The sequence below is a fragment of the Petaurus breviceps genome, unplaced genomic scaffold, assembly GCF_028583685.1.
Source record: "Petaurus breviceps papuanus isolate PSGF00001 unplaced genomic scaffold, PetGlider_PUasm1.0 38, whole genome shotgun sequence".
NCBI classification, from domain to species: Eukaryota; Metazoa; Chordata; class Mammalia; order Diprotodontia; family Petauridae; genus Petaurus; species Petaurus breviceps.
This window is the reverse complement of record NW_027186304.1, coordinates 31,126,675-31,135,132: the sequence shown is the minus strand read 5'-3', so window position 1 is coordinate 31,135,132 and position 8,458 is coordinate 31,126,675. Positions and strand designations below refer to the sequence as shown.

General features: G+C 36.3%; 1 pseudogene; it reads right to left on the bottom strand.

Annotated features, from left to right (window-relative positions):
- Positions 1 to 753: 753 nt before the first annotated feature.
- On the bottom strand, positions 754 to 3,670 carry LOC138169944 (ATP synthase subunit O, mitochondrial-like; annotated as a pseudogene).
- Positions 3,671 to 8,458: the final 4,788 nt, after the last annotated feature.

Genomic DNA, 8,458 nt, shown 5'->3' with positions numbered 1-8,458 from the left:
ATAAAGCCCTGATGTCTGGATCAAAATTCAGATATACAAAAGCATAATAATAGTTTTTCATTAATCTAAAATCTCTGGAAGTTTAATTATAGATCAGGGAACAGAATGGTTTTGAAAATATCATATTGTCTACCTATTACCAAGATAGTGATGGTGGTTCAATTAATATACCAATTTGTGACACAACCTATAGTAATATATACTTAGAAGTCCACTAAGCATCCAGACGTGTGCCCAATTGCCTTACAATGTCCATTCATACTCCAAGTATATACTCCTTATTACCAGATAGAGTCCCTGTATCTCTTCTCAGGGCTCCCAATGCACTATTCCAGAGGGGATAGGGAGGAATACTTGGAAAGTCCACCCAGTGATTCAGCTTGGAGGAATAAGCTCATTGCCCTGAAGGAGGAATGAGTTCCTTTGCCTCTTGTGCTGGTCCATAATTACAGTAGCCGGTAAGCTTTGGTGCTGACAACAGAAAACTACTTGACTTAGGAAGTTTTTCCCCACTCGATTTGTTTTGTCCATACAAATGGCACCATCCGCCCCTGCTTCTTTTCCCCTGTCATCATCAACCCCACTTCTCTTCTTACAGACATGGAAAGGGAATTTGGGGACCTGGTGTCTTTTCAGGAGCAGTAGTTTCTTGCACTTGAGGTGGTGGTTTTAAATTTTCTAAGTACTTTATTGTTTTCACAAGTTTTAGAAGTTTCATTGATGAGCTATGGAAAAATGTTTCTTTCAAACAGTTTACTTCGTAATCCTGCTTAGCTGCTGGATCTTGGTTCTTGAAGACCCTATGTCTCTCTCACGTGACCTGCCAGGATTGGAGAATTAGTTTGAACCTCTGTTTTCAGTTCTTGGCCTTTCCTTAGGAAGCTGTTCAGGACTGTTTTTAATTGTGAAAGAGTAGCATCATCTAAAGTAGATGCAGTAGTAAATGAGCATTGTACTTCTCCGCGATGCACACTCCTCGTGGTAGAAAATGCTGAAATGACTGCTGGGGTATTGTTCGGACAACCATTTTCAGCAAGCAATTTCATGAGGTTGGCTGGGATGGGGGAAAACTTCTCTTTTGCTGTTATGTCACTTGGGGTTTTTCTTAATAGAATGCTTCATATGGGGATTCATAATTGAATCAATCATTTTGGGATCCTGCAGAAGTTTTATTACTCTGAGTGTCTCCTTTTCTGCCTCGTCCAGTTTATTTTTCTTAGGCATAGTAGAACAAAAAGTAGTAGCTTATCAACCTTCTAGACTAGCAAATGGTCTGTCCACTGACGTGGTGAAACCGTGTACCTGCTGGAGCATCCCGGACACACAGGCACCTCCATCTTCTGTGGTCACTGTAGGTCAAACCCAAGCTCAGAGCGAGGAGAAGGGGGAGTCAACTCATGGTTTTAAAACAATCCTTTCCCCTTAGGTTTTCTTCACTGAAATATCTAAGGGCCTAGATAGAATAGAAGAATTTAAGCTATCGCTTATTGTTTTCTCTTTTTTTGCCCAGGAAGGCAAGAACATGACCTTTGAAGCAATATTCATATGATCCTTACTTATAAATATTCAGGAACAGATATTTCCTAATAATCCAACCTGCCATCTGAATATTATGACTCCTAACAACAGCTCCTTCCTGTAAGTAATAAAAGGTATAAATAAGCGCGTTATTCCCAATAGAATGTAAGCCACTACAGTTGCTTGATTTTTGTGGAACATTTTTTTTTCCTAAGTTGCCAATAATGATAACATGTATTTTCCCAAGTGATTTTGTCTCATTGGTGTCAATGCAAGGGAAGGATGGAATAGGGTTTACCTTCCTTGTCTGTGGGTGGGAAAATGGGATAGATGTGCGTTCAGAATAAGACAGTTGTGTCATTATGAGGAGAAACCAAATCATATCTTGAATTTTAGGGCAAGTATTTTAACTATTGTGCCAAACTTCTTTCTCCTCCTGGCTCTGTTTCTGACTTCCCCTGGACTTTAAAATCATATGCACTATACTCCTGGTTCATCCTGGAACTTCCAAGAATGCCAGGTTCACAGTAAGAGTTTAATAAATATTTGTTTTCTTCTTTGCTTCCTTCCTGTGACCCAAACTCTTAGTTGCTTGGAGAGGTCACTGCCATGGTGGATAGAGTGCTGAACTTAGAATTAGGAAGACCTCTATTGGAATCCTGCCTTTGACACTTACTAGCTGCATGACCATGGATAATTTACTTATTCTCTCCAAACCCTGTTTTTTTTTTTTTAAACCTTAAAATGGGGATTACAATACGTAGAGGTATTATCCTCATTGGATTATTCTGGAGCTTAAATAAAATAATGTGTATACAATGCCTTCCAAATTGTAAAGTGCTATTTAAATGTCCTTAATTATTATTTTTTCCTCAAATTATTTCAGACTATTCAGATCTAAAGAGATCATTAAAAAAAACTATCACCTTTCAAATTTACTTCTTTTAAATCAACTATAAGAAATGCTCTGCTACACAGGCAAAGGCTACTCTTTAAGGAGAGCCCCTATAGCTAGAAAAAGAGAGTAGAGATGTTTCTTTTACTATTAACAGAAGAAAAGAAGAAATTTTTTCAAAGCTTTATCTAAGACTCTACTACTTAAATTTATGATGCTGATTATTATAATAGAGATAATTCCAAACATAACCTTTAATAAAATTTAATACTTTTATTTATTTACATGTGATATACAAGCATATATACATATTTGTAAATATAATAACATAAATTATTCATATTTAAAAATTTATACATTTTAATTTTTTTAAATTTTAATTTAATTTTTATTTTAAATAAGAATTTATTTCTTCTCCCTTTCATCCCCCAGAAAACCCCCCCAGAGTATTTTCAACAAATATACATAGTCAAGAAAAATAAATGCTTAAATTAGCCATGTTTAAAAATGAATGTATCATTCTTCAGTCCATCACCTCTCTGTCTGGAGGTGGATGACATTCTTCATTGTCAGTCCACCATTAGAATGTAAGCTCCTTGATGGCAAGAACTAGCTTTCTCTTTGTCTCTTTATTCTCAGTGCTTTATTAGCTCAGTTCCTGGCAGTGTAAGCACTTAAGAAATATTTATTGATCTGACTTGATAATGTATCAAAGAAGATCTTCAATGTAGGAAAACCTGTATTCTTAAATACTGTGCTTTCAAGACAAGATAGAAATGTTACCATAGGAAAATGTGAAGATTCACATTTTAAAAAACTCCCAACATTTATTATTTATTTATTAACATTCTTTTTTTTTTTTTAATTTTGAGCTCCAAATTCTCTCCTTCCTTCCACCTTCTCCTGCTATCCACTGCTAAGACATGGAAATGCTATTAATTGCACATGTGAAATCATGTAAAACATATTTTCATATTAACCATATTGCCAAAAAACACCCTCTAAAAATAAAGTGAGAAAATCATACTTCAATTTGCACTCAGAGTTCATCAGTTCTCTCTCTGGAGGTGGATAGCATTTTTTTTTATCATGAGTTCTTTGGAAGTATCTTGGATCATTATATTGTTCAGAGCAGCCAAATCTTTCACAGATGATCATCATCATTACAATATTGCTATTACTGTGTACAGTGATCTGCTTCTTCACTTTGCACTGGTTCATATAGGTATTGCCATGTTTTTCTGAAACCATCCCCATTGTCATTTCATATAGCACACTAGTACTCCATCACAATCATATGCCACAGCTTATTCAGTCATTCACCAATTGATGAACACTTCCAATACTTTGCCACCACAAAAAGAGCTGCTATAAATATTTTTGTGCATATAGATCCTTTTTCTTTTCCCTTTGATCTATTAGTGGTATTATTGAGTCAAAGGATACATACAATTTTACAGTCCTTTAGGCATAATTACAAATTGTTCTCCGGAATGTTTGGACAAGTTTACAGTTTATTGGTTTATTAGTGTACCTATTTTCCCTCATATCCACCAGCATTTGTCAGTTCTGATAGATGTGATGGAAGTTCCTCAGAGTTGTTTTCATTTACATTTCTCTAATTAATAGTGATTTAGAGCATTTCTTCATAGAACTATATATAGCTTCTTCTGAAAAACAGCCTGTTCATATCCTTTGACTCTTTATCAATTGGGGGGTGACTCTCATTTATATAAATTTGACTCCATTCCCTACATATTTGAGAAACAAGGCCTTTATCAGAGAAACTTGCTATAACTTTTTTTTGATATTGCTTCATTGTCTATGGTACCTTTTAGCTAAGTGTAGTTTCCTTGATTGGAAGGCAAACTAGGCCATCTTTTGCCTCACACAAACTGAGCCCTGGGAAAGACCTTAAAAAGGCCAGCATCTCCAACTTCATCTGGGGCCATTGCCAGGTGTCTTGAACTTTGTCTTGCCATTGGACTCTGATGACTCTGGAGGAGAGAGTGAGGTTGATGATTTTGCACAGCTCTGCCTCACTTAAATTCAATTCCCTTGGAAGTCAAGATATCACCTTCCTGATGTCATTGGTCATCTTTGAGAATGAGGGACAAGCAACAATAACAAGTTTCCCTATTTACCTCTTTTAATTAGTCTTGTTTTGCTTTTGCTTTGTGTGAGATCGTGATTGCTACCCCGTCTTTTTTACTTCATTTGAAGAATATTAGATTCTACTTCGGCCCTTTATTTTAACTCTCGGTGTGTCTTTCTGCTTCAAGCGCATCTCTTGGATTCTGGTTTCTAATCCATTCTGCTATTCATTTCCATTTTATGGGTGAGCTTATCCCATTGACATTCACAGTTATGATTACTGTGTATTTCCTTAATTTTATTTTCTTCTGTTTATCCTTCTCTCTCTCTTTTTATTCTGTACCTCCTCAAAAGTGTGTTTTGCTTCTGACCATTGCCTCCCTTAACCTGCCCCCTTTCATCATCTCTTTCCCCTCAGTTTCCATATTTCGCATCCCCCTTTCCTCCTATTTCCCTATTTATTAAGACAGATTTATATATCCGATTAAGTGTGTATGTATATTCTTCCCTCTTCGAACCAATTCCAACAAGAGCAAATTTCAAGCACTGCCCACCATCCTCCTCCTCATTAACCTCTCCACTACGAAAATTCTTCCTGGTGTGCCTCTTTTATGTGAGAAAATCTCCCCCATTCTACCTCTCCTTTTCCCCTTTCCTTAGTGTATCGCCCTTTTTCGTTCTTTCTTTCTTTTTTTTTTTGAGATCATCCCAACATAATCAACTTATATTCATGCTTTCTGTCTATTTAGACTCCTAACTGCCCTAGTAATGATAAAGTTCTTAGGAGTTGTACATATCATTTTCCCATATAGGAACATAGACAGTTTAACTTCTTTGAGTCCCTTATAATAATTAATTATTTTTCCTTTTTATGCTTCCCTTGAGTCTTGTGTTTGAATGTCAGATTTTCTATTCATCTCTAGCCTTTTCATCAGGAATGCTTGAAAGTCCTTTGTATCACTAAATATCCATTTTCCTCCCTGATGTTTTATATTCATTTTTGTTGGGTGGGTTATTCTTAAGTGTAATCCTATCTCTTTTGCCTTCCAGAATATCACATTTCAAGCCTTCTGCTCTTTTAACATGGTAGCCACTAAATTTTGTGTGATCCTGACTTACTCCATGATATCTGAATTGTTTCTTTCTGGATTCTTACAATATTTTCTTCTTGAAACTGGGATCATTGGAAATTGGCTATAACATTTCTGGGATTTTCATTTTGGGATCCCTTCCAGGATATGATTGGTGGATTCTTCCAAATTCTTTTTTGTCCTCTGAATCTAGGATATCAGGACAGTTTTCTTTAATAATTTCTTGAAATATGATTTCTGTCTCTTTTTAAAAATCATGGTTTTGAGGTGTCCAATAATTTTTTACATTAACTTTTCTCAATCTATATTTTAGGTGAGTCGTTTTTCCAATGAGATGTTTCATATTTTCTTTTATTTTTCCATTCTTTGATTTTGTTTTATTCTTTCTTGATATCTCATCAAGTCATTAGCTTCCAATTTGCCAATTCTAATTTTTAAGGAATCATTTTCTTCAGTGAGTTTTTGTACTTTCTTTTCCATTTGGTCTATTATGTTTTTTAAGGAGTTCTTTTCTTTAGTGAATTTTTGTACCTCTTTTACCATTAAGTCAATTCTGTCATTTAAGATGTTATTTTCTGCAGTACTTTTTTGTGCTTCTTTTATCAAGCTGTTATTTCTTTTTTCATAATTTTCTTGTGTCACTCTCATTTCTTTTCCTAATTTTTCTTTTACCACTCTTATCTCTTTCTTTAACTAATCCAGGAATTCTTATTAGGCTTGGATTTAATTAAAATTTTTCTCTGAGGCTTTGCTTTTAACTGTTTTCACATTGTCATCTTCTGAGATTGTATCTTGGTCTTACCTGCCACTGTAGCAGCTTTTAGTGGTCAAGTTCTTTTTTTGTTGTTGTTGTTCCTTGTTCATTTTTCCAGCCTATTTCTTGACTTTGAACTTCATGTTAAAGTTGGGCTCTGCTCACATGGGGGTGGGGAGGCACTGCCCCAAGCTTCAGGCTTTTTTTGTGCTGCTGTTTTCAGAGCTAGTTCTTGGGGTCTGCCCATTTTCAGTGCTTTCAAGGTAGAGTGATCAGGGAAGAGGTGTGGTCACTGCTCTCCTGGTCTATAATCTGTTCTTTACCTAGGAAGGACCCCTGGTCCCCAAGCACTAGCTCTTCTCTTGGCTTTGGAAGTATAACTAAGGTCCCTGCTCCCTTGTGACCAACCACAAATGCTCTTTTTCACTCTGGAACTGTGACATAGAACTGCATATGAGCAATAGAGTTGCCAATCATTGACAGCTATACTCACTGCCAGCAAAGGGTCCCCTGTAATCTCTTTTTTTTTCCCATTTTTCAAATGCTTTATTAACTTCTGATTTACATGATTCATTTCCACTAGATTTTGAGTTACAAATTTTCTCCCTGTTTTTCAACTACCCACTGCCCCCAAAATAGCAGTCCCACAGGATATCCCCTCCTCCAATCTGCTCTCTCCCATATTTTCTCCCATATCCCTTTTGACTTTTCCAGTAGGGCATGGTAGATCTCTATGCCCCAGGGCCTGTATATCTTATTTCCCAATTACCTGTAAAATAGTATTAATAATAGTATATATATTTAAACATTTGATTTTAAAACTTTGAATTAAAGATTCATTCCTTTCCTCCCTTGTCACCCACCCTTACTGGGAAGATAAGCAGTTCAGTATAGGTTGTACATGTGTAGCTAATGTAAAACAATAACATAGTAGATATATTGTAAAAGACTGACTCTATTTCCCTCCCTCCTATCCCACCTCCCACTTGTTCTATTCTCTACTTTGATCCCTTCCCTTTTCAAAAGTGGGTGCTTCCAACTTCCCTCCCCCGCCAGCCTGCCCTCCCTTACATCATCCCTGCTCTGATCCCCTTCCCCCCTACTCTCCTGTAGGGTGAGATACCCTATTTAGTGTGTATTTCATTCCCTCCCTAAGCCAAATTCAATGAGAATAAGGTTGACCCATTCCCTTTGCCTTACTATTCTTCCCCTCCATTGTAACCATTTTCCCTTGCCTCTTCTTTATGTGATAGTTACCCCATTCTGTCTCTCCTTATCTCCTCTCATTATATTCCTTTCTCACCTCTTAATTTCACCTTTTAAGTTTCATCCCTTCCTGTTAAATTGGTCCTGTTCCCTCTATCTATGTATACCTGTAAACATATATACACATGTTCACATATGTATTCATATGCTTATATACCCTCATATATAGATACATATATATTTCTATTCCCTTCAACTATTTTCATACTGACAAAAATTTCATCAGTTACAATTATTGTTTTTCCATGTAGGAATGTTAATAGTTCAACTTTGATAAGTTCCTTATGATTTCTTTTCCCTGTTTACCTTCTCATGCTTCTCTTGCTTCTTGTATCTGAATGTCAAAGTTTCTATTCAACTCTGGTTTTTACATAAAAAATGCTTGAAAGTCCTCTATTCCACTGAATGACCATATTTTCCCCTGAAAGATAATACTCAGTTTTGCTGGGTAGGTGATTCTTGGTTTTAATCCCAGCTCCTTTGCCTTCTGGAATATTATATTCTAAGCCCTTCGATCCCACAGTGTAGAAGCTGCCAGATCCAGGGTTATCCTGATTGTGTTTCCACAATATTTAAATTGTTTCTTCCTGGATGCTTGTAATATTCTCTCCTTAATCTGGGAATTCTGGAACCTGGCTATAATATTCCTAGGAGTTTTCTTTTTGGGATCTTTTTCAGGAGGTGATCAGTGGATTCTTTCAACCTCTATTTTGCCCTCTGGTTCTAAAATATCAGGGCAGTTTTCTTTGAGAACTTCCTGGAGGATGATTTCTAGGTTCTTACTTTGATCATGGCTTTCAGGTAGTCCACTAATTTTTAAATGATCTCTCCTGGATCTAT